This window comes from Sycon ciliatum, chromosome 11, assembly GCF_964019385.1.
Source record: "Sycon ciliatum chromosome 11, ocSycCili1.1, whole genome shotgun sequence".
In the NCBI taxonomy this organism is placed as follows: Eukaryota; Metazoa; Porifera; class Calcarea; order Leucosolenida; family Sycettidae; genus Sycon; species Sycon ciliatum.
The window spans coordinates 25,027,167-25,049,674 of NC_088653.1; the positions used below are offsets into that span (position 1 = coordinate 25,027,167).

General features: G+C 45.8%; 2 long non-coding RNA genes across 2 annotated transcripts; both read right to left on the reverse strand.

Annotated features, from left to right (window-relative positions):
* Positions 1 to 6,124: 6,124 nt before the first annotated feature.
* On the reverse strand, positions 6,125 to 7,475 carry LOC135827351 (uncharacterized). The gene is made up of 3 exons (XR_010555404.1): positions 7,087 to 7,475; positions 6,528 to 6,822; positions 6,125 to 6,381 (listed from the first exon to the last, which is right to left on the reverse strand). It is a non-coding gene; the product is annotated as an uncharacterized LOC135827351 (long non-coding RNA).
* A 1,623-nt stretch (positions 7,476 to 9,098) lies between these two features.
* LOC135826962 (uncharacterized) lies at positions 9,099 to 11,628 on the reverse strand. The gene is made up of 3 exons (XR_010555344.1): positions 11,512 to 11,628; positions 11,184 to 11,215; positions 9,099 to 9,383 (listed from the first exon to the last, which is right to left on the reverse strand). It is a non-coding gene; the product is annotated as an uncharacterized LOC135826962 (long non-coding RNA).
* Between the last annotated feature and the right edge of the window lie 10,880 nt (positions 11,629 to 22,508).

The window sequence follows — 22,508 nt, forward strand, 5'->3', positions numbered from 1 at the left end:
GGACGAGTATGATGATTACGAAGCCAGTTGAACATGATAGTTTTCAAAGGTAACTCAAAATAATTTGGCAATGAAAAACAAAAGAGATCAACTAATGATTAGAAGAAGTCATGTTTTCTCCTTTCCATGTTGATCTCTAGCATGCATGGTATGGGGATATTCATGTATTTTGTTGTACTAATGGCCACTTGCAAGTACGAAAAGGCACAATTTTCCGAAGCTTGAGGCTCCATAAGTGCAACAAAGTGAATATGTATCCCCACGTGCCAAAGCATAATATGAGGATTTTGCGAGCATAATGCGAGAATCCATGAAAGCATTATTCCATGATTTCGCGAGCATAATCCGCCGGAGCCTACTCAGACCACGCAGTGGTTGCCAGCTATTCTGGATTATATGAAGAATGTGATGTCGAACATATCAATGTCCCAACCCTGACCACTCCTGTGTTATAATGCACAGAATATGCTTGTTCCGAGGCTCGCTATTCAAAAGGCCGAAGAACATAGAGGGAACAATGGCTTTTATCAACGAAACCTGGTGTTCCACGCATACGTTAACACCAAGGATTCAAATAAAATCACAAAATTCATGAATTTTCACTACAAAAAAGCTATCAAGAGTTAGGAAACTAGGCCAAACACATTGATATGTTCGACATCACATTCTTCATATAATCCAGAATAGCTGGCAACCACTGCGTGGTCTGAGTAGGCTCCGGCGGATTATTCACAGTTGGTCATACTGTCTTGGGCATATGAGGGAGGAGCAGGAGAGTGAGTAGGTGACTCACAATGCGCTTCGACATGCTAGCACATGCACCGGTTTCGGACAGTGGCAGAAGAGAACACAGTTCATGCCCACATGTGATGCTTGTGTGTGCGTGTGTGTGTATCTATGGGACTGCGTTCTCCTATTCTCTCTCCGGTGCCTTCAAGCCAGGCCCACGCAACCCTTGTGGCAGTGGCTCGACAGCACAGGGCAGGTGTGTGCGCGCACGTGCATGTGTATATGTGTGTGTGTGTGTGTGCGCGCGCGTGTGCATGCGCATGTGTGGGTGTGCGCGCGTGCATGCAGATGTGTGTGTGGGGGTGTGCGCACGCTGATGCTCAGCTCTCCAGAATTATGTCTGTGTGCGTAGCCAGTGTATGGTGGCAACATAGCCTTCCTTCATGTATATGTGTATGCGCATACTATTTGGGATGCTTTACTGTTTTTGGTGGGATCCAGTTACATAGTTTTCTGTTCAATTATTGATGTTTATACAGCTGCTGTATTTGTAGTGCAACTTTATGTCTTTCTGCTGGTCAAATTGTCGTCTTGATGGTGTTCTAATGCTGATATACATAGAAAATATTACCCTCAGAAAGTGTGCTCGTTGTGAAGTTGTCCTTCTTTGGGCTCAAACCATTGCTCGTGTATAGGTAGATACATATCAGTGGGTTCGATTGGTGGCGAGAGGTCAGCCTAAATTGTTTGGGGCGGAATTCGGCACGAAATCCACGCTGAGTACTTTTTGACGACGAGTTGCGTCGGTCTTGAAAACTCTGGCGAGAAAGCGAGGAAAATGATGTCGCTTGGAGCTTTCCGCGAAACTTAGGACAGCTAATGCCCCCACCTTCCCCAACATTGCCTCGGAACAAGACGATACCACCAAGGAAGCTCTTGTGAGCAAGGGATAAAATAGTCATTTTTTGGCGATATTGAGCTGAGTTTCAAATTTCCCGGGCCTGGTCGCCCTGGTGTCGGATTTGGAAAATAAAAGTGCAACTAATTACTTTCTTTTTTTGCAGCTGCTGCATGCATGCATGGTGCTTCGCCTGCTTCAAAAACTTCAAAAGGTCAGCACCCCAAATCAAGACTTTTTTATTTTCCGTGGCGGGAAATCGAGCTTTTCCAGGTATCTACAGCCTGTAGAAATTCAACGCTGAGAATTTCCAACTATTGTCCGGCTTTGGTCCTCTGCAACCGACCTATCCTTTGAAGGAGAATGCTGAAACCAGTTGGTTGCTCTTCAGTAGTTCTTTCTCTATCGTATACATATTTTTGTATGTCGACACATGCCGTGTGCGACGACGTAGACACTTCTCAACACTTGAGTGACTTGAATTTGGCCATGATGACCGAATGTCATTGGACCGTGGAGTCGAGTAGAGGGCTCAGGCTCGATCGGCACAACGGGTACGTATAGCACAAGGGTAGGGCTAATGATATAATTATCAAGTTGTTTGCTGTGCACAACCTTGGGGCGGAATTCGGCACGAAATTCTCTGCTCGCCAACTGTTGAGTATACCATGCAATACGTAGGTTTAAACTCATGTTACAGTGCTATCACGGTTGCAACCCTTTTTCAAATGGTGACATAGCCAACAACCACATAATCCATATCAAATCTTGCCCCTTGTTTTCTTTCTAAGTGTGAAAAATAGAAATAATACCAGTCCTAATCATTGGAAAATGCAAATCACGGTCTATTATCGACATATTGTACTGTCGCAGACATGGAAATCCAGTCGATTGACCGGGGCCGGCGCCCTCAGCTCGTACAGAACGTTGCATGCAGTGCACATGTTGATCCAATGCGACTAGCAGCAGCGCATGATAAACCGTGCTACGGCTGCATGGCCAGCGCCCTGGGGCTGCTATACGTGCGACCGGATTTCCATGTCCACGACAGTATGTAGTACCATGCAGCCTGGTAGTGCATTTGGAGCAGGAAAGTGAAAGGTAGCACTGCGGTGGCGAACACATGAGCTGATGACAACCATCGTCGTCTTGTTGGTTTGTGTTGTCACCAGTTCATTGCAGGTTGAACGAGAAATGAACGTCTACTCTTTCTTTCCAAAACTGGCTGGGCACACGCCAATGAGACGGAAGCTAGTGCCAAACCAGTCCTTGGAAGTTTTGTTGTGCTGCTGGACTTTCAATCGTCATGTAAAGTATATTCCGGTTTCTGAGTCTTCGTGTGCGCCTGAAGAGCTACACTGTGTAGAGATGTTGGAAGTTTATCCTGCTCACGACACTGCACCAAGTACAAGCACTTCCTCGGCACTGCCTGAGCCCTGTTCTGTGTTTACTGTGAGCAGGGGAAACAACTAGAAATTTGGAGCTTGAGCTGGAACGCTGGTGTTCTCTCTCTCTCTCTCTCTCTCTCTCTCTCTCTCTCTCTCTCTCTCTCTCTCTCTCTCTCTCTCTCTCTCTCTCTCTCTCTCTCTCTCTCTCTCTCTCTCTCTCTCTCTCTCTCTCTCTCTCTCTCTCTCTCTCTCTCTCTCTCTCTCTCTCTCTCTCTCTCTCTCTCTCTCTCTCTCTCTCTCTCTCTCTCCGTCACGTTCTGCCACTGTCCGAAACCGGTGCATGTGCTAGCATGTCGAAGCGCATTGTGTCTGAGTCACGTACTCACTCTCCTGCTCCTCCCTCATATGCCCAAGACAGTATGACCAACTGTGAATACAGTTCATGCTCACATGTGAACTTGTGTGATTCTCTTGTAGTAAGCTGCCACGTGTGTACTTGCACGTGTTGTGTACATGTGTGTGTTTGTGTGTGCGTGTGTGTGTATCTATGGGACTGCGTTCTCCTATTCTCTCTCTCCGGTGCCTTCGAGGCCCACGCAACCCTTGTGGCAGTGGCTCGACAGCACAGGGCAGGAGTGTGCGCGCGTGCATGTGTATATGTGTGTGTGTGTGTGCGCGCGCGTGTGCATGCGCATGCGCATGTGTGGGTGTGCGCGCGTTCATGCAGATGCGCTGATGCTCAGCTCTCCAGAATTATGTCCGTGTGCGTAGCCAGTGTATGGTGGCAACATAGCCTTTCTTCATGTATATGTGTATGCGCATACTATTTGGGATGCTTTACTGTTTTTGGTGGGATCCAGTTACATAGTTTTCTGTTCAATTATTTATGTTTATACAGCTGCTGTATTTGTAGTGCAATTTTATGTCTTTCTGCTGGTCAAATTGTCGTCTTGATGGTGTTCTAATACTGATATACATAGAAAATATTACCCTCAGAAAGTGTGCTCGTTGTGAAGTTGTCCTTCTTTGGGCTCAAACCATTGCTCGTGTATAGGTAGATACATATCAGTGGGTTCGATTGGTGGCGAGAGGTCAGCCTAAATTGTTTGGGGCGGAATTCGGCACGAAATCCACGCTGAGTACTTTTTGACGACGAGTTGCGTCGGTCTTGAAAACTCTGGCGAGAAAGCGAGGAAATCGATTTCGCTTGGAGCTTTGCGCGAAACTTAGGGCAGCTAATGCCCGCACCTTCCCAAACATTGCCTCGGAACAAGACGATACCACCAGGGAAGCTCTTGTGAGCAAGGGATAAAATAGTCTCTTTTTGGCGTTATTGAGCTGAGTTTCAAATTTCCCGGGCCTGGGGTCGGATTTGGAAAATAAAAGTGCAACTTTTAGGGCTCTTTTTCGGTGCTGGCGCTTCGCCTGTAAAGGGGAAGTATACCCTAAAATCAAATTTTCACCAGTTGTAGTCTTCTGGGTGCTGAGTCGAATGGTCTTGGTCCGAGGAAGCTGCGACGCTCCCTTCCTACTAGAATCCCAATCGAACTCGCGCACTTCCACCGAAACTGGGTGACTGCGCCCTACTAGATGGGGATTTGTATGCAAAATGTCACTAAAAGCGCCATTTCGTTCTTATAAAAGCACGGATAACCGCGATTGGCCCATATGTTGTAGTCTTTTGGACGCTGAGTCGACTGGTTTTGGTCCGAAAAGGCTGCGATGCAGCGTTCCTCCTTTATTCCCAATCGAACATGGCTGAACAAGCGGTCACGTGCTCCTGGGTGCCCAAATTAGACATAGCCCGATTTTGCTAGCAATTCTGCTGGCAAAATATCGAAGAATTTTGACGAGAGAATTTGCTGGCAAAATGGAGCAAAATATCGGTATGTTCGCTGCAGGGAGTCGTAAAATACCGGGAGGCGACACGCCACACATTTCACGATCCGAGGATTGCCGCACTCGACCCGCGAAATTTGAAGCGTGATTGAAACGTCGTCGTCATCTTCTTTTTCTCAATTGTTTTTGCTATATGCTTCGAGGCTATTCTGGATCTCCAGAGCGAAAGCTGGTTGTTTCTGATACGTACCACGCATTACCTTAGGTTGAGCCGTGGCTTTTATTTATTTTTTGGAAGTTCACTGCTTTGGAGACGACGGAATGTCAAGGTAAGTTATTCACGAAATGTACTCAAATTTGAATTGAGTCAATGCGAATGACACCCTGTTTTCGGAATAGTTCTCCACTAAACACACCATGCCCATGGCCCCTTCATGTTGTCCAAGTTCCATTCTAGGTTTGTGTGAAGTTTCGAGATGAAGTTCGACGATGTACTCACCTTTCCATGGAAGGGAAAAAAAAGTAGCATATCAAACAGAATCCATGCAGTATTTGATGCCACTATCCTCATTCTTCTGCATTCAAAGTGTTTCACATCTATATGGCCCATGAACTGCAAACAATATTTGTCATTTCTCAACTGTTCATAGCTGTTCATAACTGTTCTGAACACATTGCCTTCAGGAAACGTAAGGCCGAGTCGCCTCACCGACTGAGCAAAGTTCTCTGCGACGAAAGTCACACTATCGGCGGGATGCACTCAAGGTGAATACCCGTCAATATCCTGTATACTGCTTGTACCGCTTATCACAGTAGCATACACACAAGCACACATACACACACACACACACACACACACACATGCATGCTCGTGCACACACAAGCGCAAAATTCACATATCACTGGTTCAGTTGTTTTTATCTGTGTCGTATTTTGTCTTATACAGAGCTTCCGAGCCACGCGAGTCACCTGACCAACTGAAGAAGGTTCTGTGCGACGAAAGTCACACTATCGGCGAATGCACTCAAGGTGAATACCCTGTGGACTGCTTATACCACTTATCACAGAAGCACACACACACACACACACACACACACACACACACACACACACACACACACACACACACACACACACACAAGCGCAAAATTCACATATCACTGGTTCAGTTGTTTTTATCTGTGACGTATGGTGTCTTATACAGAGCTTCCGAGCCACGCCGGGCCACCTGAATTCTCCAAACAAGGCTGAAGGCTTGTCACGGCATGGCATCCTTGCCAAATAAAGGTATAAGCTGCAGCAAGTTGTCGTTGCGACACCTTGCTCCTTCCAGCTCACGCCGCACGGCCACCAAGCACCAACCACCATGGTACTTTTCAGCAAGGTGAGACAAATTGTCAATCACCGGTTCGGGGATGGCTTCAGCAGCTTTGGATGGTGCTATTGACGCTTTCCTGATAGCAGCGGCAGCCGTGGCATGCAGGTAGCTTATCAGATTCGCTAGCACTGCAGATGTAACTTCCAAATCTGAAGAAGAGAAAAGAAAAAGACAACATATAAGGACTGGTGGTTGCAGAGACTGTACTAGTATTCAAAAGCCAGCGTTTGCATACCTAGTCTGCATACCTAGTCAGAAGCCAATTTTTTCCAACATGCATGCAAAACGCACTGACCTTCACAATTGATTTTCACTTCGGGAATAGCTGTTGCGATGACGGACAGCATTTGTTGCCATGCTTGCGAAATATCAGCACCCTTGCATGCCTTCACTCAGCTGGCACACTTCCTGGCGTAGCAGATTTGCAGTACCTGATGCCTTGTGTAACCGTGTCATAATAACATGCAGGAATGACTCCGTCGCCTCAGTAACACTCGCCTGTCTCATTGTCAGCAGTTTGCAAATTCCATGGATCACTGCACCTTCCATAGGCCTGTACACCATGATGGCACTACCACTCTTACATCGATCTGCACATAGACAAAGTATGGTTTGAGGATGGAGGTTTACATCATCTACGGTGATGATACATACTAGGTACACAAGTAAATTTTCAGGACTTCAATAAATATCCTGTCACAGTGAACAGACAATGCATCGTGGGCAGACTAGGATGAAAAGGATGGTGTCGACCACCTAATTTATCGGGTCAGTTCGGGCACTTAGGTATGCTACAGATTATACATTCGTGTCCACAAGGAAGAAACAAAAACATGCAAACGAAAGAATCTCACCTGTAGCCCACAGCTGAACATCCCCACAACTCAGGTCACCAAGTGAATACGTGGCGTCATCTACATCTTCCACGGTGGACTCATCACTTTGGCAGTCATCTCTGTCAAGCTCCATCATCCTTTACTTCGAAGGCCAAGGCACAAAGTATTATTACTTAGAAAAACAAAACGAACTGCTGACACTGGATTCGTTGTGTGCAGGATAATTTTATTGAGTTTTCAAATTTTTTGGACCAAACAGCGAACGCGTCCTTTTGCATGACCTGCGCCGCTTTGACCTCATGGGAAGTCCCTCGCCATGCAGCGCGTGAGGTCTCAGCACTCGTGCCCGAGCTGAGGCAATCATCCGACGCGGTTGTGCATCTCGTGTCGCCTCCCGGTATTTTACGACTCCCTGGTTCCAAAGAAGGAAGTTCCTCGCGCATGCACATCTGAACACGGATCCGCGGACTAGACTGCATGCATGCACTGAACACAATGTCTGCCGTGCACGTGCACAGCACACGGCTACCACGCGCTGGTATATCTAATACCGAGCACCTTACGTAGAGACTTACGTAGCCTAAGTGAAATACCGAGCACCTTACGTAGAAACTTACGTAGCATAGCGATGTCGTTTTTTCTGCCATGTGAACACAATAATAGAAAAGCTGACAGGATCGCTTTTCTAAATTCAAATAGGGCTTTCAAATACAAGATTATAGCAATAAAAACTGCTTTATGGCAGTTTTCTAAAAAAAGTTATTGTGTTCTAGTCCATGGACCCCGTCTAAAAAGTAAGAAATTAACGAAATGTGATAGCTGAAAATTAAAATTTCACACAAAACCTCATAATAATCACAACACTTGAAATGCTGCTTTCAACACTAAACTTGTACTCCACCAACAATTGGCAACATGCATGCATAGGAAAGAGGATCACGAGGAGAAAAGGTCTTCTACATGTAGCTTTTCATTCTGTGTGTGATTATTGTGAGGTTTTGTGTGAAATTTTAATTTTCAGCTATCACATTTCGTTAATTTCTTACTTTTTAGACGGGGTCCATGGACTAGAACACAATAACTTTTTTTAGAAAACTGCCATAAAGCAGTTTTTATTGCTATAATTTCTTCTGTTTTTTCTGTCACCAATCAATGAAATGCCCTATCAATATGTAAATGATGGCCTTCACATCATATCAATACCGTATAATACGCATTGATGTGCAAGCCTTTTCTTGCAGAAAATGGGACTAGCATGTTCTTCTGCGGGGATACATGTGAGTAGTGGTGGACCGTGGTGATACCTTTTTTTAGTGTTGAAACGAGCGTATCTATAACAAACGAGCGATCAGTTCCACTAACGAGCAAGCTATCGAGCGAGCTAACGAGTTTCATTGATGTGGCAAATAATAATAAAAAAATTATTATGATTATTTTTTTGAATATTTTTTTTTTCTAAGTTCGATTTTTTTCAGCTGGTTCAAATTATCACCGCCGCGCCGGCATTTGGGGTTGCTGCTGCTTCACTTCGGACTGCTGTTTGGTGTCGAGATGTCTTTTCAGCGCCGTCGTCGATTAGCCTTTGTAAGAATAGACCGTTTTGCAAAGATTGCAAGTTGCCCTGGTCTTCGCTGCATCGCGGGAGAAAACTTCCAAACGACTGAGCGTAACTTTCACTCGAATGGAGAGGTGACCGAAGCATATCCTGCGACAGGTCAGCAGATGCGGAACAAGACATCAGTAGAGTCCACCAAAGCTGCAACGACAACTGAAACAACTCAAGTGTCGTGCAGGCATACAGTCACCTGTAACTGCGAGTGATTTTCACTTTGCGCGGGATCGGGACTGGACTCTCGATCGATGAGTCGTAAAATATTTTACGACTCCCCGGTCGACATGTACTGCCATGTGTACGGAGTACGGTGTACGGTGTTCGTTAGTGCAAACGAGCTGGCCGCACAAACGAGCCGAGTTTCTGGCGAGCGAGCTAACGAGTATCCGGTGAGATCGTTTCAACACTACCTTTTTTATACGGAGGTCATTCTGTGCATGTTGCTGGAGCAGAATTTCATGACTCTGTCATAAAATTGTCTTGCCTTTCAGATTTCCCCACCCTCGATCAGATTTATTTGAGAAATGTAACCAGGTGCGTGTCGCAGATGTTTTTGTTGATTCTGTGTTTATAATGGTTTATAATCATGGGTTATCGTGATAAGGTCATCCTGCACCATATTGCACTGAAATCGTAACCCTGTTGATGTCGATACAACTTTTGGAAGTAGTTCAATGACTTCGAACTGTTAGTCCACGATTTTCTAAAACAACACAGCAAAGGAGGAACAATAAACATGTATTAAAATGTAAACAAATACATTGCTGAGTCCGACACCTCGTTCCAACAACTACACTGATCCTGAGGATAAAAGGGGCAAGGCTATGGTTGGAGGTACTGAGAGATAAACAAGGCACTTCATAATAATAGAATCGTACACATTTTTTGGTGAGTATGAATGATATCCAGTCAAACCTCTTTAGGACGAACACCAAGGGACCGATGGTATTTATTCTGTGAGTTTGTCTTAACCTATTTTATAACCAGTGAATACAATTATTTCTCCAATAGACATACGAATAGATTTCTTCTACAGCGAAAGATTCTAAGCCACACCAACTCATTGACTCGTCTCGTATGAAACAAATGAGTCACTAGAGAGGTTCTGCAAAACGAAAATGCGTACAAACAGTCGTTCCACGTCCTGAAGTGCGAAACTTCGCACGAACTCAACTTTGGACGCGAAACTTGCAGGGAACGCGAAATGAACAGTCGTACACACTTTCGTGAGATCGGGTCATGGCGTACGTGCACTTGGGCCGCGCAAAGTACGAAAACGTGCAGAACGCAAAGTTTGTGCAAAAATTCGTACACACTTTCGCAATGACTGTCGCGAAACTTCGTTCGAATTTTCGTTTTGCAGAACCTCTCTACTGAACGTTTCTTTAGCAACATGACGGCAACTGAAACAGCAACAGAGAAAGTACGATACATGTACAGCACATTCTTGCAGGTACTACAAACAGATTGCAGATCGTAATTCTTGCCTTGGCGGCACGAAACTTCATTTGGGGCAGTGCAATCTCGGCGGAACTCACAAATAATAAATCAAACAGCCCAGACTCGAGTAAACAAATCTAATCATACAAGTTTACTGAACCTCTCCACAATGGAGATCGTCCATGTTCTTCGAGCGCAGACCGCACGCTATCTTGGCATTATCATTGACGAGCACCTGACTTTTGGGCCACAAATTGACGGTTTGATTGGGTCTGTCAACAGGAAACTCGGCGCCTACCGCATGTCAAGACATCTCTTGCCATTCCACGCACGGCGTAGCTTTTACCTTAGTGTTATTCAGTCGTCATTGGAGTATGCAAGTAGCGCATACGTCCACACCCTCAGTTCTTACTATTTCGATAAGTATGTCCGGCTATTTAACAGGTGTCTAAGAATAGTTTTTGGTTTCGATAACTTTACCAGTGCCTCTCATATTCTTAGCCTATACAATCTCTCTCACATTTCTGTCCGAGTCAATTTGAAGCTTTTTATTCTTGTATTTCGCTCTGTCCATAGCGGCACATGTAGCTCCCTCCTAAAAGAAATTTTCCATACCCGCTCCTCCAGTGCACATACTACTTCCGTCACTAGGTCCCAAATCTCTTTTTCTCTGGCCTTGCCTTCTGCCCACACTAAAGCTGGTTTTTCTCGTCTTGGCTACATAGGTTCTGATCGGTGGAATATGCTGCCTTCCACTGTTCGCTCTTGTACAGATTATCGCCCATTTGTTCGTTCATGCTTAACCTTTCTAGGGGCTCCCGTAAGAAGACCATAGGTCTGTGGGAAACACCCTAGTAAAATAAATAAAATAATAATAATAATAATAAAGATTTTCCCTGATATGCGAATTTATTTTTGCAAACTCGGTCAATGGGTCCTTGAACCTTTCCCTCCAGATTGGGAACTGCCAACTATAGTATGCCACTGACCAGTGCCTTACTTGTAACGTACCAATGTACAATGAATATGAGTATTTCGACAACACATCTAACATAAGCCTTACCGTCAAGAAGGTGAACTCGCGTTCTTCGCACACTGTAGACAAGGGCAAAGAGATAAAAATGGATCTAAATCCGAATAAAATCAGCACACGTTTCCGTAAATGAAAGGGTGAGCATAAGCAAATGAATCGAAGGAAACCGGTCAACTCAGAGATCACCTGTCATCGAGTATTCCGTAAAAGGGGGCCTCGGCAGCGGAAAAGCTAAATTTAGAAAAGAGATCCTGCCAGCTTTTCCATTATTTATTGCATTCCGCCCAAAATGAGCACACTTTTCGTAAATGAAAGAGTCAACACAAGCAAATGAATCAAAGGTAACTGGTCAACTCACCTGTCGATATTGAGTAATATTCCGCGAAAGGAGGTCTCAGCAGCGCCGAAACGAAATAAGCCAGGCCAGGATCTAGGAGACGAAATATCCGAAACAGCTCATACAAGAAGCAGTTCCAAAGGAGGAAGTTCCTCGCGCATGCACATCCGAACACGGACTGCACTGCATGCATGCAACACAATGTCTGCCGTGCACGTGCACAGCACGCGGCTATCAACCGTTGCGCGTTGGTAGATCTATACCGAGCACCTTACGTAGAGACTTACGTAGCCTAAGTGAAATACCGAGCACCTTACGTAGAAACTTACGTAGCATAGCGGTGTCGTTTTTCTTGCCATGTGAACACAATAATAGAAAAGCTGACAGGATCGCTTTTCTAAATCATAGAGAGGTTCCGCACTACATAAAGTTGAGCAACTTTACGTTAGTGGGCGGGAAAAACCCGTGAATTATCGCGAGTTTGCACTCCACTTTCGGAAAGTTGTCTTCGGAGAGTACGTAGATAGGGCTCTGATAACGTAGCTGGATTGGGTACAAATTTATGACTCTCTCCCCAGGTCGATCTGGTTGTACACTGCCGCGTTCGGAGTTGCCAAGGGCAGCTACGTGATTTGAAAACTCCGTATGGCGGAACCCAGATCCGCATGCAGTTTACGTAAGACTTTCCGTAGATCGACTACGTTTTTTACTAACGTAATTACGTTACGCGGAACCTCTCTATTATCTTTATTAGGATGACCCAGAGGCTTGTCGCCTATCAAGGGGTTCTCCGCTTTGAAGGATGTACATGTGCATGTACATGTATGAGCTAAAGTGAAAGTAGTGACAAGTTGTGCAGCGTGAATGCGTTGGGGAGCACACAGGGGGGTTATGTACATGGCGTAGGCATACCGGAGAGCGAAGCACTATGTTTGCAAGTGAGTTTGCGAAGCTCATTCTTGAAAACAATAATGGATGGTTCTGCAGTTAGTCTTGGTGGGAGGCAGTTCCAGTTTAGAGGGAGGTTTGGAAGAGAAACAACGATTTTGATGTGGTCTTTGCTTAAGGGAGAATAATTTTGTTAGGGCGTCTCGCACTCTGCGTGATATTGAAATGGAATGAAGCTAGGTAACGTCGATACTTGAAAATAAATTTGTGCATGGTAACTAAGCTTAAAAACTGCCTGCGGTAAAGAAGGGATTCAATGTTAGCTTTTTTTATTAAGATCCTGCTTGTGTAATGGTAGCCGAGTGGTAGGCGCGGTGAAATCAACAAGAATTACTTTTATTCTACTTCTTTCAGGTACACACCTGAGATTTAATTATTAGTGAAAGAAGAAACGGCAAAATAACTGACTTTCTCTCCGGTGCACACCTGGAGGTTGAATAGCTCGTTATTATCAAAATCTCATCTTCATCAAAACAGAAATGCGCAGCCGCTTTTATGCAGCAGACGCCGTACGCTTACATACGGAGATACATTAATATACATCAGGCAAAGCTCCGTATTAGTTCCGTACTGCTTCCGTATTGCAATATTGGTCGGGCAGGGATACTACACCCTCCCTTCCTACAGATAATCACGCCCTCGTGATTTTCAAAAAAATAGTGAAGAGTTACGAACACAGCGTCAACCGGAAGATGGCAAAATATATCGGAAATGATAACGTTTAGAGTAGACAGAAGAAATGAACTGATAACAAATCATAAAGTAGAAGCACACCAGGTTCACACGATCTCACGGGGTCAAAAGGGGAAAGAACTGTTCTCCAAATAGGACCTGAAAATCCACAGCACTCTTGCTGCACAACGCTGGCACAACCCGCCAGGAACATCGCAGTTCGAAAACCGAACTGAATACACTATAACTATAAGGGGCGTTGTCACACACATTGTCCCACGTTAGCTGGGTAAACCGTGGCTCACCATGATCAGACGCCTACCAAACTAAACTGGATTCACACACTTGCATAAAGGAAGACTGAAAAGAACAGGGAGACTGAAGGAAGAGAGGAAAGAAAATGCCATGCCTAGAATCAGCGTTAGTAACCACGGCGGCGGCTGGAGCTACGGCGGAGGGCGAGCCAGGTTTTATCTTCATCTTGGTTGAGCCGGTCACTCAGAGCGGCTAGCTCGGCGTCAGACAAATGACCTCCCTCCTCGTCTTGAATCATGGTCTTCACATTGTCGATAGCATCGCTTTGCGCGACTTAAAGAGTGATGGTCTAGCCAGGAAGAGTGTTGACGACAATCTGCATCCCACCACGGAGGCGAAGGACCAAATGAAGAGTGGGCTCACGCTTCCGACTGCGTGCCCGCGAAAATCAAACGCTGCTGGTCTTGGAGAATACCCTCCTTGTCTTGGGCAGCAGACTGCCTGTTGTCGTCCTCATCAGCGTCGCCATCACCACCGGTAGTATACATGTAGGTAGCGGGTCGCTTGGAATCGCCATCGGAGTCTCCAGTGGATGCCATGCGGAGGGAAGGGTGATCCACGCTAGCACCCTGTCTGTGCTGCAAGCTAATAAGCATGGCCAGGCCCAGGAAATCAAGAAACATGATTCTCATCTTGATTCGTCGCACGGAGCTGCAGCGGGTTGAGCCATGGGGGTCTGGGGTCGAATCACTTAGTTTTATTTTACAAAAACACACCGCTGCCACCAATGTAATGGGTAGCCGAGTGGTAGGCGCGGTGAAATCAACAAGAATTACTTTTATTCTACTTCTTTCAGGTACACACCTGAGATTTAATTATTAGTGAAAGAAGAAACGGCAAAATAACTGACTTTCTCTCCGGTGCACACCAGGAGGTTGAATAGCTCGTTATTATCAAAATCTCATCTTCATCAAAACAGAAATGCGCAGCCGCTTTTATGCAGCAGACGCCGTACGCTTAGGCCTCGGTCACACTACGGCAAAAATGCTGCGTCAGCGTCAGAATCATGAGCTTTTCCATGGCAACTGACGCAACGCGGGAAGTTTGAGCGTCAGACGCTGCTGCGTCTGACGTGGGGAAATCGGCTGCGTTGCCGCTGATGGGAGTGACGCTTGGCGGAAAAACAGTGTCTTTCAAGTAAAATTAGTTTCAAGACACTTTGCTTGAGTTGAGCAGTTATTCGACATTCGTCTGTTCAAGGTTTGTTTTGTTCCCTCTTTTTGTTCGAGATGAGTCCGTGGACCTACGAGGCCGAGGCTGCTCTGCTCCGAACCTGGCGGAAAAGCGAGGCGTTTTCTGAGAAGAAAATGATGTCGGCGAGAAAGGACCAGTTGTTTGAGTGGGTCATCGGCCAACTGGAGCCTGTTGACTTGTGAGTGTTGTGTTGTCGTCAAGAGCCCCAAAAAGGACAACCAGTATGACGAAGTCAGGAGAAACACAGCTGCGATGCGGACTTTTCTTGCCTGATCAATGACACTACAACTGAAAATGGCTTCAAATTCGGAAAGAAACAACAACGATCGTGCACGCGTGGACCTAGTACCTTTCGTCTTCTTGTAATCAAAAATCAATGAAAAATACGAAAACTTTGTCCGACAATGTTTTTGTATAATAAGCAAAAGGCCGGTTTCCGTGGGAATCCGTGTCGTCATTGAGTTTTCCTGGTGGTTTTGTGACGTAGACAAATGCGTCAAGCCGCGGCAGTCATGAGCTGCAAAAAAAAACAAAACACTGTGTGACCCCACGTCTCCGTGAAGTGCTGCGGCTTGACGCTGCGTCCAGCTTCAAACTGCCGTAGTGTGACCGAGGCCTTAAAAGCGGGATTCACAGAAGCTTTTTTGCGATGCGACACGCGATGCGACAGACGCGAAACCGGGAAAACCCCAAATCGCAGCCATGTTGCACCCCACGCAACTGCCGCAACTGGGCCATCGCAGGCCATCGCAGAAGTTGAGCTTGGCTCAACTTTTGCGATGCGATGCGATGCGACAAGCGATTTGGTGTACGATTAAAGGCCGATTCACAATACAACTTTCTGCGACGCGACATGCGACTTGCGACGCATGCGACGAGCTGCGACAGCGACACACGGTTCACAATATTCTTCATGTTTGCGACATCCTCATGCACAAGTAGTACTATGCACGTGCACTGCACGTACACTGCATGTGCACCCAGGGTCGAAACTGTACTCCATTTGTGTATGTCGCGTGTCGCATGTCGCAAAAGCTGAACTTTCTTCAACTTCTGCGACAGGTGCATTGCGACAGCTTGCGACAGCTTGCTACAGCTCGCGACAGGCAGTTTCTTGTCGCAACTGTCGCAAATCGTGTGTCGCGTCGCAGAAAGTTGTATTGTGAATCGGCCTTAAAGCGGGATTCACAGAAGCTTTTTTGCGATGCGACACGCGATGCGACGCGATCTGCGACGGACGCGTGCGATGCGAACTCGCGAAATACCATTCACAGAAGAAGTCAGTGATGCGACAACATCTTGCTGATTTGGCTACGTCACCATGATATTCGCGCGGTTTGATACAACTTGTACAAATTTATAGGCAACTCTTGCACCTTTGTACAACTTTGCTGTAGAAAAGGTCAAAATCGTACGCCAAATCGCTTGTCGCATCGCATCGCATCGCAAAAGTTGAGCCAAGCTCAACTTCTGCGATGGCCTGCGATGGCGCAGTTGCGTCAGTTGCGTAGGGTCCGCAATGGTTGCGATTTGGGGATTTCCCGGTTTCGCGGCTGTCGCATCGCGTGTCGCATCGCAAAAAAGCTTCTGTGAATCCCGCTTTAAGGCCGATTCACAATACAACTTTCTGCGACGCGACATGCGACTTGCGACGCATGCGACGAGCTGCGACAGCGACACACGGTTCACAATATTCTTCATGTTTGCGACATCCTCATGCACAAGTAGTACTATGCACGTGCACTGCACGTACACTGCATGTGCACCCAGGGTCGAAACTGTACTCCATTTGTGTATGTCGCGTGTCGCATGTCGCAAAAGCTGAACTTTCTTCAACTTCTGCGACAGGTGCATTGCGACAGCTTGCGACAGCTTGCTACAGCTCGCGGCAGGCAGTTTCTTGTCGCAACTGTCGCAAATCGTGTGTCGCGTCGCAGAAAGTTGTATTGTGAATCGGCCTTAAAGCGGGATTCACAGAAGCTTTTTTGCGATGCGACACGCGATGCGACGCGATCTGCGACGGACGCGTGCGATGCGAACTCGCGAAATACCATTCACAGAAGAAGTCAGTGATGCGACAACATCTTGCTGATTTGGCTACGTCACCATGATATTCGCGCGGTTTGATACAACTTGTACAAATTTATAGGCAACTCTTGCACCTTTGTACAACTTTGCTGTAGAAAAGGTCAAAATCGTACGCCAAATCGCTTGTCGCATCGCATCGCATCGCAAAAGTTGAGCCAAGCTCAACTTCTGCGATGGCCTGCGATGGCGCAGTTGCGTCAGTTGCGTAGGGTCCGCAATGGTTGCGATTTGGGGATTTCCCGGTTTCGCGGCTGTCGCATCGCGTGTCGCATCGCAAAAAAGCTTCTGTGAATCCCGCTTTAAGGCCGATTCACAATACAACTTTCTGCGACGCGACATGCGACTTGCGACACATGCGACGAGCTGCGACAGCGACACACGGTTCACAATATTCTTCATGTTTGCGACATCCTCATGCACAAGTAGTACTATGCACGTGCACTGCACGTACACTGCACGTGCACCCAGGGTCGAAACTGTACTCCATTTGTGTATGTCGCGTGTCGCATGTGCATTGCGACAGCTTGCGACAGCTTGCGACAGCTCGCGACAGGCAATTTCTTGTCGCAACTTGTCGCTGTTGTCGCAACTTGTCGCAACTTGTCGCAACTGTCGCAAATCGCGTGTCGCGTCGCAGAAAGTTGTATTGTGAATCGGCCTTAACGCAGATACACTAAATTTAGAAAAGCGATGCTGTCAGCTTTTCTATTATTAGAGAGGTTCCGCATAACGTAATTACGTTAGTAAAAAACGTAGTCGATCTACGGAAAGTCTTACGTAAACTGCATGCGGATCTGGGTTCCGCCATACGGAGTTTTCAAATCACGTAGCTGCCCTTGGCAACTCCGAACGCGGCAGTGTACGACCAGATCGACCTGGGGAGAGAGTCATAAATTTGTACCCAATCCATTAACGGACCAGCTACGTTATCAGAGCCCTATCTACGTACTCTCCGTAGACAACTTTCCGTATTAAAGTGGAGTGCAAACTCGCGAATTCACGGGTTTTCCCGCCCACTAACGTAAAGTTGCTCAACTTTACGTAGTGCGGAACCTCTCTATTGTGTTCACATGGCAGAAAAAACGACATCGCTATGCTACGTAAGTTTCTACGTAAGGTGCTCGGTATTTCACTTAGGCTACGTAAGTCTCTACGTAAGGTGCTCGGTATTAGATCTACCAACGGGTGGTAGCCGTGTGCTGTGCACGTGCACGGCAGACATTGTGCATGCAGTCCGCGGATCCGTGTTCGGATGTGCATGCGCGAGGAACTTCCTTCTTTGGATCTGCTTCTTGCATGAGCTGTTTCGGATATTTCGTCTCATGACCTGGCTTATTTCGTTTCGGCGCTGCTGAAACCTCCTTTCGCGGAATATTACTCAATGGCAGGTGAGTTGACCAGTTGCCTTTGATTTATTTGCTTGTGTTGACAAGTGTGCTGATTTTGGGGCGGAATGCAATAAATAATGGAAAAGTTGACAGGATCTCTTTTCTAAATTTTGCTTTTCTGCTGCCGAGCTGCGAGGCCTCCTTTTACGGAATACTCGATGACAGGTGATCTCTAAGTTGACCGGTTTCCTTCAATTCATTTGCTTATGTTCACCCTTTCATTTTCGGAAACGTGTGCTGATTTTATTCGGATTTAGATCCATTTTTATCTCTTTGCCCTTGTCTACAGTGTGCGAAGAACGCGAGTTCACCTTCTTGACGGTAAGGCTTTAATATGTTAGATGTGTTGTCGAAATACAACTGTACTCATATTCATTGTACATTGGTACGTTACAAGTAAGGCACTGGTCAGTGGCATACTATCGTTGGCAGTTCCCAATCTGGAGGGAAAGGTTCATGTACCAATTGACCGAGTTTGGAAAATAAATTCGCATATCAGGGGAAATCTCTATTGTGGAGAGGTTCAGTAACTTGTTTGTTTCATACGAAAAAATCCAATGGGTGCAGTCTCGTGAAAATCTCGTACTTGTATGATTGGATTTGTTTACTCGAGTCTGGGCTGTTTGATTTGTGAGTACCGCCGAGATTGCACTGCCCCAAATAAAGTTTCGTGCCGCCAAAGCAAGAATTACGATCTGCAATCTGTTTGTAGTACCTGTTGTGTAAGAATGTGGAGTACATGTATCGTACTTTCTCTGTTGCTGTTTCAGTTGCCGTCATGTTGCTAAAGAAAGTTTCAGTAGAGAGGTTCTACAAAACTAAAATTCGAACGAAGTTTCGCGACAGTCCTTGCGAAAGTGTGTGCGAATTTTTGCACGAACTTTGCGTTCTGCACATTTTCGTAGTTTGCGTGGGCCAAGTGCACGTACGCCATAACCCGATCTCACGAAATTTCCTACGACAGTTCATTTCGCGTTCCCTGCAAGTTTCGCGTCCAAAGGTGCGAAGTTTCGCACTTCATGATGTAGAGGGAAAGTTAATACGCATTTTCGTTTTGCAGAATCTCTCTAGTGACTCAATTGTTTCATACGAGACGAGTCAATGAGTCGGTGTGGCTTAGAATCTTTCGCTGTAGAAGAAATCTATTCGTATGTCTATTGGAGAAATAATTGTATTCACTGGTTATAAAATAGGTTTTAAGACAAACTCACAGAATAAAATTAATACCATCGGTCCCTTGGTGTTCGTCCTAAAGAGGTTAGACTGGATATCATTCATACTCACCAAAAGATGTGTAAGATTATAATTATTATTGTGGAGTGCCTTGTATATCTCTCAGTACCTCCAACCCTAGCCTTGCCCCTTTTATCCTCGGGATCAGTGTAGTTGTTGGAACGAGGTTTTGGACTCAGCAATGTATTTGTTTACATTTTAATACATGTTTATTGTTCCTTCTTTGCTGTGTTGTTTTAGAAAATCGTGGACTAACAGTTTGAAGTCATTGAACTACTTCAGGATTACCATTTCAGTGCAATATGATGCTGGATGACCTTATCACGATAAGCCATGATTATAAACCATTATAAACACAGAATCAACAAAAACATCTGCGACACGCACCTGGCTACATTTCTCAAATAAATCTGATCGAGGGTGGGGAAATCTGAAATATCTTAAAGGCAAGACAATTTTATGACAGAGTCATGAAATTCTGCAACAGCAAGTTGCAACATGCACAGAATGACCTCCGTATAAAAAAAGTATCACCACCACCAGACCACGACTCACATGTTTCCCCGCCGAAGAACATGCATTATGCTAGTGCCATTTTCTGCAAGAAAAGGCTTGCACATCATGCGTATAATACGGTATTGATGTGAAGGCCATCATTTACATATTGCTATAGGGCATTCCATTGATTGGTGACAGAAAAACAAAAGAAATTATAGCAATAAAAACTGCTTTATGGCAGTTTTCTAAAAAAAGTTATTGTGTTCTAGTCTATGGACCCCATCTAAAAAGTAAGAAATTAACGAAATGTGATAGCCGAAAATTAAAATTTCACACAAAACCTCACAATAATCACACACAGAATGAAAAGCTACATGTACCGTAGAAGACCTTTTCTCCTCGTGATCCTCTTTCCTATGCATGCATGTTGCCAATTGTTGGTGCAGTACAAGTTTAGTGTTGAAAGCAGCATTTCAAGTGTTGTGATTATTGTGAGGTTTTGTGTGAAATTTTAATTTTCGGCTATCACATTTCGTTAATTTCTTACTTTTTAGACGGGGTCCATGGACTAGAACACAATAACTTTTTTAAGAAAACTGCCATAAAGCAGTTTTTATTGCTATAATATACATCAGGCAAAGCTCCGTATTAGTTCCGTGCTGCTTCCGTATTGGTCGGGCAGGGATACTACACTTGGGTGTATTAAAGTCGATTCGGATTTTGCGTTTCCTAAGGTAGGATCTTGCAAACCTGGCCTGGACTCTATCCAGCTCAGTTAAGTCGCTTGAACGAAAACGGAAGGACCACACTACGACGCTATACTCAATCACAGGTCTAACATAGCACGTGTGGAGGAGCATCATGGCCTGGGGTGTAAGACGATGTGCCATGTGACAAAGTAGGCTTAGTCTTTGCTTGAATTTGCGGCTGATGTCAAGATAGTGTTGACGGAAGTTTAGGTCTGCACTGAAGCGAACTCCCAGATGTTTGAGGATGTCAATACTGGGAAGAGGTAGACCCTCCATAGTGTAGGTGGCAGATGGTGGTGCTGGGGACGATGCTGCCGCTGGCTTATAACGGAAGCTTAAAACCGAAGTTTTTGAGGGCGAAACTCTCCGCCTCTTTCCCTGGCGAAAGAGGCGGAGATAACGTGAAGCAACTTGGAAGAATTAGTATGTATGCGAAGTGTATCGGGGGATGCATGCAGGGCGATAGTGCGGGTTCGAATCCCAGGTTATGTTTCAAACAAAAAGTAGAAACTTATAAGAATTTATAACATCCCTATGCTTTTTTTGTCTAGGTCATCAAAGCAAAAAAAGCATAGCGTAGGCCGGCCGGCCGGCGCGCGCGCGCGCGGCTGTTTTCAGCACGACATCTATAAAGATGGCGACGACCTGTAGCAACCGCCTTGGATACGGGACGCGCGTATACCGCGTGGGCACGCGATTGAGTTTTCATGCACGAGTGATTGTGGAAATTCAAATTATTTGGTTGCTGCGCTGAAGGGCATGAGGAGAAATGAGGAGAAAGTTTGTTTCTTTCGTCTTCATCTGAGACGGCACGCTTAGAACACCCATTCCATCACGCGTTCAATGATGGACCCCTTTCCCACTCCGAAGAGCAGCAACGAAATAATAAGTGAAACAGTTATTTATCGGCCTATTTCTCCTTGCAATGATTCGAATTAATATTAGACCTGACGATCTTTTCTCCTCTTAGCAGAAGGCATTTCGTTCTGTAACTTTGGGATAGTCCTCAAGTAGTGCTGGCGAGTGATGGAGAGCAGTCGTTGAAGTGGACATGCAGCGCTGCATTTCTTGTCCAAAGTGTTGAACGCTGCATTTAGAGCCTCGCCACCTTGCTCACACAGAAGACTCAGTCCACAGCCAAAGTGGGTCATCTGTGGAACGACATGCTGCTCCAGCAGGTGTAACTTGGGAGTGATGTTCCCCAGATGGCGCTTCACAATCTGCTCTCTCACCAAGGTCATAAAGCTCTGGATGTAGCATTGAAGCTGGTGGAGCTGGTCTTCATTTACAGCTGAGGCAAGGTTGTAGACTGCACGACACTTCGCAAAGGTGGTGAAGAGTGCTGTGTATCGTGCAGCCAAGGAAGCAGCCATGTCTGTGACGGGGTGGTCGGCACCAAGTTCGTACTTCTCCAGAGCCTTGGAAGGAGCCTGGACAAGCTTGTGGACCAAGGCAAAGTTGCCATCTTTGTCGGGACTCAACATACGGTGAACGTGGTTGCCGACAAAGGTTCCGCCATGGTACTGTTGCCGTTTGATGTTGACAGTCTGTAGTGTGTCGTCGTAGGATGAAAGGCATGGCCCATCTGTCAAAGTCTTGACACTGTCGATGTGACCTTTGAGCACATCAAGCTCTGCTTTGATTTGTTTCTGCTGTTCAGATAGCTGTCTGTGCTGTAGCTGTAGCTGGCCTATCACTACTTGTATTCTCTGCACCTCAGTACCTGCTGCTTGTTGAAGGTGCATGGCATTGAACGTGAGCAGTTGCATCATGTCATCCAACTTAGTATCAATGGTAGCTAGCTCTAGTTCCTTAGACTTCCTGTCACTGTTCATCTTAACTAGATCATTAAAGGTACGACCATTCAGATCACAGTTAATGTCAGGCATGTGGTTGGCTAGTGCGACGTCAAGGGATTGGGTTTCCTGTAACA